The sequence below is a fragment of the Mytilus galloprovincialis genome, chromosome 9 (genome assembly GCF_965363235.1).
Source record: "Mytilus galloprovincialis chromosome 9, xbMytGall1.hap1.1, whole genome shotgun sequence".
Lineage (NCBI taxonomy): Eukaryota > Metazoa > Mollusca > Bivalvia > Mytilida > Mytilidae > Mytilus > Mytilus galloprovincialis.
In genome coordinates, this window is record NC_134846.1 from 39,774,557 (window position 1) to 39,785,890 (window position 11,334).

An 11,334-nucleotide genomic window follows, 5' to 3' on the forward strand; every position below is an offset into this window, starting at 1 on the left:
TCCGAAGTTCCGGGAACCAGTTCTTTCTTATATGCCATGTAAGGTATGTTGATTTTTTCAGTAGAAGACACCATAAAGTGTTGCTTTGAAATGCAATGATTGCCACTTTATTTGAACTTAAAATGAAAGAGGTGTGCCTGGTTGAAATGGAGGAATTTAACATAGAAAGTAATGGGACCATGAATTAGTGGTTTCCTTAAGTAAACATACATGTTTATCAAAGCACATATCATATCAGGTGTTTACATTATCGTTTTTTTTTTTTGCACTTTCATATCGTAAAATGACAGCTGTAAGACATTATGTAAATCTAAAAAATGAGCAAGAAAGTTCCATATAGTGTCAGACGGTTGATAATTGAAATTATATATACACAGACAGCCAGAAATTCTGTTCCCCGTACATTTTGTAGTCTTTCCGCTCATACTTAGACAGTTTTTTTTTCTGTCTAAAGTAAGCAGACATTGTGACTTTGCTGATGAGTTCTGTTTACATCACAAAGCCGTTATAAAAGAATTACTGAGCAACTGAGCATAGTGATATGTGCAAAAGGAAGTGCGACATGTTAACACAAGTATGAAATATTTGATGGCGTTCGTATAACGGCGCAAAATTATTAAATATGATTTTGTCGAATTTCAGTTATGAATCAAAGAAGATATACATTTCTCAAAAGATTACATTGAATACTGTGGATTCATTATTATTCGTTGGATACCAATTTTCGTGGGTTTCGTTGGTACAGGTGAACCACGAATTCAAATGTTCAACGAATAACATATTTTCAATAGACCCTTGAACATGTATACAGAGATTTGCAAAACCACGAAATCAGATGTCCACGAATATGCAAGTTTTCAGCAATCTACGAAAATTGATACCCACGAAAATAAATGAATCCAGAGTATAAGACAAATCATACGTTTTTTGATTGAGTTAAGTCTGCCAATTGATATTTTATCGTATGTTTTTCTTTGTTGTGATGTTATGCTATTGTTTCAGAAAAAGGGAGAAGGTTTGGATCCATTAAAACGTTTAATCCCGCTGCAAATGTTTGCACCTGTCCTAAGTCAGGAATCTGATGTACAGTAGTTGTCGTTTGTTTATGTAATATATACGTGTTTCTCGTTTCTCGTTTTGTTTATATAGATTAGACCGTTGGTTTTCCCGTTTGAATGGTTTTACACTAGTAATTTTGGGGCCCTTTATAGCTTGTTGTTCGGTGTGAGCTAAGGCTCCGTGTTGAAGGCCGTACTTTAACCTATAATGGTTTACTTTTTAAATTGTTATTTGTATGGAGAGTTGTCTCATTGGCACTCACACCACATCTTCCTATATCTATTTTATATACTAAAAGTATTCAAAGATGTAGACGTGGTATGTATGCAAATGAAACAACTTCCGACAAGAGATCAGATAAATGATGTATACGTTAAACCAATTATAGTTTACTCTATGGCCTTCAACAAAGAGCAAAACCTGTTTCACATATTGAGCAGTAAAACGTCACAACATGACACATGTAAACCAATTCAAGGTAGCAAAATAAAATTTACAACACAATAAACAAAAAAACATATGTGATATACAGCAACAGACAACAAACACTGAAGTACAGGTTCATAACTTGGTACAGGAGCATGCAAAATGTACCGAGGTTAAACATGATAATCAAAACCTCCCCATTTCATTGACTGTTGTGGAATAGTAAAACATCAGATCCACTTTAACAAATATTTGAAAAGGTCATACGTCATCAGGAAGAAACATAGCACAAAATATAAAAATGCTTGAAACACGCATTGCATATCTGAGAGTAATAGCAAATTCCAGAAGCTACTGCAATACCAATCACTTCTGATATAAAACTCTTTTTTGACTAAGATATCAATCAGTACACATCCACCATTCAATGGATTTAGGTTAAGATTTCATTATCAATATTGAGTTATGAGCTAGTTCATCTGAAACATGCTTAATAAATGTAATCATAACTTTTATAGAAGTATTGAACAACCTAAAGTATGATTTACAACTTGGTCGATGTAAATCATACTTCGTAATATGTAAGCAACATATAAGTAATCAACGCAGATGGTGTAGAATGCCTAACAAAGTAATAAGACTTTAGAAAACTATACAATTATATAATTGCATACGACATTGTAATGCATGTTTTTTTATTGGATAATAGCATCATTTAGTGGTTTTCAATATATTTACCTCACTGATTGTTTCATACGGACACTACTATTTTGTACAAGGGGCAGGCCCGGTAATACCCCTGTTAGGCCCCAACATATAGCGTTTATACGAAGTCGTTAAAATGTGACTTTTTTATTTCTATTGGAAAGTAGAATACAATACAACGGAAATGCATCAGGTAATAGCATCATTATGTCATGCAAAAAAAATGAAATCTTTACAATTTTTGTGATAATCTTAAGACGGTTTTGTCTGAAATGGAAGTGGCAGCACTCATATATGGTGTATTCAATGATAATATAGAACATATATAATGTTGAGACTGAACAGGAATGCGACCACTTCCATTTTCATAAAAACATCTGAAAATTGACAAATAGATTTTTCATATTTAAGGTGGTACCCAACAATTTCACTAACATTAATTTGGCTCGTTTAATTTTCATAAAATTTCGTCCAAGTATTTACTTTGACCCTTTAACAAAAATATAAAAATTTCAAAAATTTTGAACCAACCGTTTTGTCAGAAAAATTACACTGGTTATATAGCAGTTTGACAAACACCAACTTTGATCATTGAGGAGCTTAATATTCCCTTTACAACACAACGTAATTAAAACGTTAAGCTGACTTTACAGAGTTATCTCCCTGTAGTGTTAGGTACCACCTTAAGCTTGAATTCGAGCGTTTTTAACGACCACAACAGTTCAAATAGTTCACATTAACTGATTGAATCGACTGGAGTAGACACTTGAGTATTTAAAAAATGTCAGATATCTTTCAAAAGATGTAATTCAAATTTTAGGCTGAAATTGGCCCTTACCAGAGCTTCTCCTTTTAGAGATCGATTATGGTGAAATAATACGCAAAAACAATCGCTGCTGGTAAACAACATTTTTCCCCATATTTTTTACTTTCTAAAAAACAACAATGATACATTTTGAAGATGAGTATGTCAACGTCAGCATTGGTGTATCTTTATGGTACAATGCAGTGTTCATAGGCACCTACTATCATCTTTTTAACTGAATATCAGGATAAAATATAATTCACAAATAAGATACTTTGAATTGAAAAGTTATTTCAATAACATGTAATTTCGTGATTTGAATGTATGTACAGTAAGCATTTTTGTAATCAATTGAATTTGGCGAAAATATCTGTCATTGTGAAATACAAAAATATAATTTCATATATGACTAGTCGTTTAGATTTAGTGCTAGGATAAAACAGAGATAATTACAAAGGGTAATTAAACAACACATTTTTGTTTAAAGTATTTAACGTGATTTGAGAATTATGTTTCCTTAACAATACCTTGTTCGACAATACTTATAACAGAAACTTCATGAAGTTATTTATATTTGATGAAATATAATGACAGTTAATGTATTTCTGCGCTTTCTAGCAATATTGAACAGATATATCATGTTAAGGAGGGGTATTTGCGAAAAATACCAGTCGAGAGAATGTTAAATTTCACGAGCCGTAAGGCGAGGGAAATTCATTCTCAAGACTGGTATTTTTCGCAAATATCCCTCAATAACATGATATATCTGTTTAATTACACCGAATGTTAATGTACTAAAACGCATTGATGATCGTGACGTTACAAGCGTCCAGTCGGATAGAGTATTTTTTGGCAAATACCACGGCAGCGAGGGTAAAAAAGGCATATCCTTTTAGCAAATACCCCGGCGGCGTTAAAAATGAACGATATTCATTTGATAACAGTAAATTGGTGAAAAATACACTGGCTATTAACCAATAAAAACCCCGGATTCTTACATAAGGTGTAATTATAAATAAAATAAACTAACATCGTGGTTAACATAAGTTCACAAACATTATTAACAAGGGAAGACATTGTACTTTCGAAATTAGTTAACAATAAACAACCGTATTTAAAGAAATTAGGGGTTTCCATTTCTTCCGTGATACCTTGCACGACAATTTGTTTAACAGAAAAAATAACGAATTCATTTATTTATAATAGATTATAATGACAATTTATGAATCTCAGTGCTGTTACAGTACAGCCTGTGACTTCCTCTTAGTAATGTCCACCCTCTTGCATGGTCAACATCCAATGGTGAACATTTATTGGGGTATTCAATCTTGAGATGTTGGCCATTTATTGGGGGTCATAAATCATTGGTAGATTTTTTATCTAATTATGTTACCTGTTAAAATCAATCAGGGTTGAAGTTTTCAGCTGGTATGTTTCATTAAAATTTACCTGTACAGGTAACTTGGTTTCTTTTAAAATTGACATTTCACCTTTTTTGGAAAATGTAGAATAAAATATTGTTTTAGTCTGTTAATTTATTATTATTTTTTGTCTTTAATTTTCTTTTATTTTGTAATTTTTTAAGGTTTTATTTTTTTATTTTTGTATGTTTTGTTTCTTATTCTTTTAATTTCTTCTCAGTAAGAATCTTGAGTAGAAATGGCAAAAAGTTAAAGATAGAGTTATTGACTAGCATTTGAAATAAACAGACTTTTAATAACTGTTTTTTAAGTAAAAAGGTTTATATATAGATTCTTACATTGATACCAGTGGATTATCGGATTTATCCAATCGAGATAGTTAAATTATCAATTTTAAAGTTCGATAAATTTCCATAGAATTAGAGAAATAAATGTACATGATGTACATTGTATTCAATTATTTGTTAACATTAATTTATTAAATGAGTTATTACAATTAATAATAACTAATAATCATGCAAGTGATATTTTAAATTAAAAAAAAATGAAAGTAATTAAACAATTTTGTTTCTTAACAAAATAAGATGATCAATATCAATCCTTTTACAATAAATTTTGATAACATCTAATATTATTCAGGAAAACTACAAGTACCATTATATGGTTTAGGAAAAAACTAATTTTGTTTATCTTAATTTTCTTCAAATCTCAAAACAAGAGTTGTGCACAAACAATCACTGAAAAGACTTATTTTCCAAATGTCCACCTAGTTATCATCAAATTTTGATAAATGTTCATTAAAAATGCTAATCATAATGAATTTTTTTTTTAAATTTGTCTCCAGAAAAATAGTGCACTTCTAAAGATGGTGACACTTTAATGGTCTATTAATTAAATCATTTTTTTTTTCAGTGTATTATATTGTCAATAGTGCTGGACTGGCATGATACATAATCTTGGTATATATTTACAAAGAACATTTCAATCAACCTAGGCCTTTTAGATAAAGTTAATAATTGCAGGGACTTGAATGAATTAAGACTTTTAAAGTCCTTAATAAAAAAAATGAATTTTAAGAAAAAAATAAAAATAAAAACTTTTGATTAAAACTAAACTTGATTGTGTCAATAGGTATAGAATTTTTGGTCATAATTTAGAAATAAAAAATAGTGGACAATATAAAATTCCTAGAAAGGATAGAATGTGTAAACTGTGCCTCTTGTATGTCAATGAAGAACACCTATTCCTTGATTGTAAAATTAACAAAACAACTTTGAAATAATCCATTTGAAAATTATTTACCTTCTCATTATAATGTCTCTAACCCAAGAACAAAAAGTAAAAGAAATGCTTAACCTCTAAAACATGGATCATGTTTAAAATATCAAATGACAATAAAAATATTATCAAATTTTGTTGTTATGAATTTTTCTAATACTTATTAATATTTTATTCAATAAAGAAATAATGAATTGCCTAAATTTTATTTAGTGTATGAGTCCTAAAGACAATCTTTATCATTTGTTAAATAATATTGAATGCAGATCAGTCTATCTACAATAATAAACCATTTTGATTTTAGAAAATTAATTTTTGAGAGACACCTTGTCGATAGAAAAAGGCAGGCATTGTAAATGTTTGCAGTATATTTGAAAATGATATTCATTTATTTTTCACTACCAAAAAATAACTTAAATTGATCAAAAATTATTTAAAAGGTATAATATCAAAACTAATAGTCAGGGGACAATTATGTTTTAATTAAGCTGTTTGTTCAACTAGTTTTAATATTTCAATTTATTTTTGAATTTCTTGCCATAATCACAGTTATTAAATTTGACAAACACATACATGTATATTTTACCTGAGACACCTGACCTGTAAGTTATATAATTTTAACACTTCAATGCATTCAAGATTTCGCTTTATCCTTGACTAGTTTTTGAGTAATACCTTGTGTATTAAAAAAACAAGAGGGGGTATGATGATGAACATATAGGGCCACCATGGTCAACATATTTTTTATGGCCACCATTAATAAGATAAAGTCACAGGTAGTACTGTATCTTTAAAAATAATTGATCATCGTGGTGTTTACAAAAGTTCACATATATTGTGAAACAGGTAAGCCATTGTACTATCTATATTACAAAAAAAATGTAATAAAAAATACAATATACGTCCTATATGTCTGAGGTTACAGGGTTTTTTTACTAGTTTAATATTCATGTACTATATTCAATTTGTATAACTCATACATTTAAACTTGTAAACTTCCTGTCCATTACCACATACATCCGTAAAGTTTAAAATGGATACGATATGGATGTGTGAATTCTTATTTCTATGTTTTCAATGTTTTTATATATCATCGATGAAGGTAGCAGGTAAGATTGTTTCTGTTAAATCTATGTACTATCTTTTATTTTGTTTATTTATACGTTAAATGCTTACATTTCTCCTAAATTACTTTTACTTCAAACGATATGCTTTATTTATTATACGGGAGTATGCATCTTCTAATAAATATAACTTCCCACTTATAGATATGATTGACTGATAAAAACTTTTGTCGAATCCGGATTAATAATGATGGATCTTACATTATTATAATATGAAATACAGTAACTGTTATATTGACAACCAAACTGTCTGCATTGTAAATCCAAATATGAAATAAGGAGATGCGTTAAGATTACCAATGAAACAACTTTCCATTATAGATATAATTACAATTGTGAATTACAGGTTATATATGGAGTTAAAGTTCGATATTTCGCTCTTCTTAAAAGAAAACAAATGATTTAGGGTATCCATTCATCACACGTTGCACATGTAAAATCTCACACCGGAAATATTGCCGACCTTTCTTAGTTTTTTTTCTTCTCAAGTACATTCCGCCAGCATACCATTAACTGGAATAACTGCTTTAAAAAGCATTTGATTTTTCCGATTATATACTGAGTGCCAATGAAAACGCAACACTTGGTTTTTCAAAAATAAAATTTATATAAGAAATGATAATCTTTCAAATAAATTGTTCTTAAAAATTAACAATTCTAACAATAGATCGATATCAAACAAAATTGTTTCATTGTCATCTCTCAGACGCTATAGGTAAACGAAACATCCAATGTCGAATCATCAACTCACAGTCCTAACAAAACATGTTACAATCCGGTTGTGCAGCGCAATCTCGACAGAGCCGTGGTACTACTCATCCCGGACGTTTAATTTGATCTCGATGAATGTTGTTCCACTTGTCCCGCATATCAAACTCAAGCTGACTTTATGATATTGGTGGTGGTTTTCATTGTCTAAACCATGTCCAATCTGATGCAAAATTTGCTCGATCGGACCAAAATCGGGCGAAACACATGACGTTTGGCCAAGATGGGTGCCTAAATGTCTATGTAACCACAACGGACGTTTTTTTGTACACAATGAATGATTTTTGGTCTACAGAATTTGACATTCACGCCTTACGGCCGTTTAGATGTCACTAAGGAAAGACTTTTGTGCTCTTTAACAATTTCTGCGCAAATTGTGCTTTACTGAAATTGCTCCAAAGGATCTACCGTGACCACCATTGCACTCTCGTGACCTTTGTACACCGATCAGAGTCAATATCGAATATGTTTAAGACCAAAGGTATCGGTCTGGCTGAGCGATTCTTGCATTTTGTACCCCGGGGTGTCGCTTATCATTAAATGATCCATTTTGGTTGAATTTGTGGATGATTAGGGTTATTGTAGAAGCTACAACTTCAGTCTTCTCGTAATTGTATGCAGTGAAAGGCTTCATTGGATCATGCCCAAAACTGCATGTCGCTGGTTGTCAGAAAGTCCTAGCTTTTACTCAGATGTTTATTGCAGTTTCCTTACAATAAGGGCGGGAAAATTCATGACATTAGCCAAGCTTTAAATGACAAAATCGTGAAAACGGTGCGTATGTTGAAAAGCGGTGAACTCTGTTTATGTCCGTTTAAAATAACCCTAACTTCGCATTTGTTCCAAAAATCACTCAACCGTAAACTTGATGTCAATTGTCGTAAAAGTCATTTTAAATCAACCATACAAAGTTCTAATATAAATAAAATAAAAATTATGAGATTTTTTGGAAAAACAAAAGTGTTGTGTTTTCATTGGCACTCAGTATATAACCAAGAATGTGATAAAGCGACGATTTAGCGATGAGTTAGTTTTCAGAATTCAGATCCCAACCTGTTCGTCAGCGAAGGACCAACGTTCAACACTTTGACAACTTTACGACATTTAAAGTACAGATATATTGTAACATATTTGACGTACTTAAGCATGTTACATGTAAGTGTGGTCATTCAACCTATAAACAATATCTTGAATACGTTTTGTGACACAAAAAAATGATAACGTTTTTAGCTATTTCACTACGTTACATTTTGTATCAATTTAAAGTCAAGCTGTCTTATGTCACTTTTGCCTCTGTGTTGTCTGTCTGGATAATTGTCTAGGGCTTTCAGTTGTTGTTGGTGTCTAATATGAGATTATTTATAATTTTCATGTGTGCGACAACCGTTGAAAGTATTGTTACGTTCGATCTGTTGAGTGTTTGCTAATATAAGAACCAACTTAGACTTGCCATGAAGTTCATGATAACGAATTTAAAAACGTGTGTGAATACTTTGGGATTCGCAGAGATAGATACGATTATGATTGCAACCCAATGGATGTAGATCCCAATAGGTGACTGATAATCACAAACATCCAACTTAAATTGATAACGTCAATCAATTTTTAAAGAAGGCTATCTTTTCGGGATATAAAAGAATTTAAAATGCTTTTATAATAGATTGGGTATATAAACACAATTTCTTAATAAATATGTTGTAAATTACGACTTTCTGTCTGGTATTTTCAGTACAGAGCAACTACTTTGCATTGTAATTTTTAATAATTTACTATTTAACCTATTGTTAAATCAATAAACAGCGGTTCAGCTGTAATACACACTATACGAACATTGTAACATTCATCTCGACATTGTATGTCTGGACGAACTCTAGCTTTGAGACCTAGCTCTTGAATAATGCTGATTTTCTTCTGTGTGTTATTTCTGTTTGTTTAGTTGTCGTTAGTGACTGATGATGTTAAGTTGTGTGAAGTTATAAGAATACTTAACCTCTGCCTTTCAGTTATTTATAGTATTTTTACCGCAATTTGTAGGATTGGTTACAACGATACCATATCCAGAACAAATTACACTAAACATCTCATGTTGGAATACTTCTCAAATACAAATACAGAACATTGATATACAGGAAGAGGAAACTATCTGTCGTCAAAAACCATGTGTTTTAAATTCTCAGGATACACAGACTATAGACGATTACTGTGAAGGTGAAAATTCATGTCTGGTGGATTACAACTTTACATCATCTTGTTTACGGGAGTTTAGATACGTTAATCTGTCATACACTTGTAAACACGGTACTTGGTATTTTCAACATTTTCCTATTCCTTTCTTATGTTTACAACTGTACTAGTATGCCTCTTTAAATAGGTGATTCAAGATGTCGAAAAATATATAGCGTACACGTACATGAAACAGCTTCAATATGATATATGCATACACGAAACGAGATCCATTTTGTAATCCAGAATCTTTAAAAGATACTAAAGATATCGATACATTCAATGGTATCCATTAATTGAATTACAAATTCGATACTTTCGTATTAATTTGGTTGTCCAAAGGTAATTGTTTTTAAATTTTCAGTTGATATTATCAGATTATTACATGGCATTTTTCATATCGCATGTATTATCAGCCCTAGCTTCAATATCAGCCACATGGCTCGAGGGCTGATATTGACCGAGGGCTGAAAATACATGCGATATGAAAAAAGACATGTTATGATCTTTTTATCATATGCTTCAAGAATGGAGAAAAATAACAGATTCATTTATTAATCTTTTTACGAAATTCAAATAGAAGTTCAAAGAGTGAAAACTTAACGGACGTCGAACCCCAAATTTAGTACATTCGATATAAAATCTTTCTGTTGTATACTTATCAGAGAAGAAAAATATTTCAATATGGACGAATCGACAAAAAAATAATTCAACAATATACAAAAGTAACACTGTCTGGCAAAGTCAACCTTTCTTAACGTAACTTTCTAAATTTAAAGAAAATGCATTTATCATGTTTATTTAATAATTTGTTTGTTTTCCTCTTCTTTTTTTTTTTTTTTTTTTTTAGTATTTTACACTAAACTTTTCTGTATCCAAATAATTGTTTTGTACACTACTTCGTAATGTTTTTCACTAAAAACGTAACATTGAGGTGTATTTTCTGGAATTTGTCGAGTATCTACGGAATGCCATGCGATAACGTTACGGAAAGGCATGTGATAACAATCGAAGCATGTGATAAACTTTTCATATAAGCCCGCTAAGCACCAATTCGAAAAATATGAAATGTACCGTTAATTTAATGCTATTATCATACAGTACAAATCATATGTTATTAAGTCTAAGTATATGATCATCATATATAATCTACTTTCAATAATCATATACTGATAAGGCATAGAATGTTGTTCAAAGAAATTTTTCAAAACAATGCCAACATTTTCAAGTATGATATTGCAACCAAAATAAGATTATATCACTCATAATAACATGACATATCACTATCTATTACATTCAATTCATTTCAGAGAACGGTACAACCATAAGTACTTTTGAGGAAGATCACGGAGACTGGAAGTTCGATTCATCAAATAATGCTACATGGACACGGGACAAGTTGGTGATAGATCACACCCGAGTAAACTTAGGTAGGACAATAAACTATATTTAGTATTTTAAATTTTAAAAATCTCCACAAACAAAGTAAGTCTATGGTTTTCTATTAGACGCATATGAACTGTCG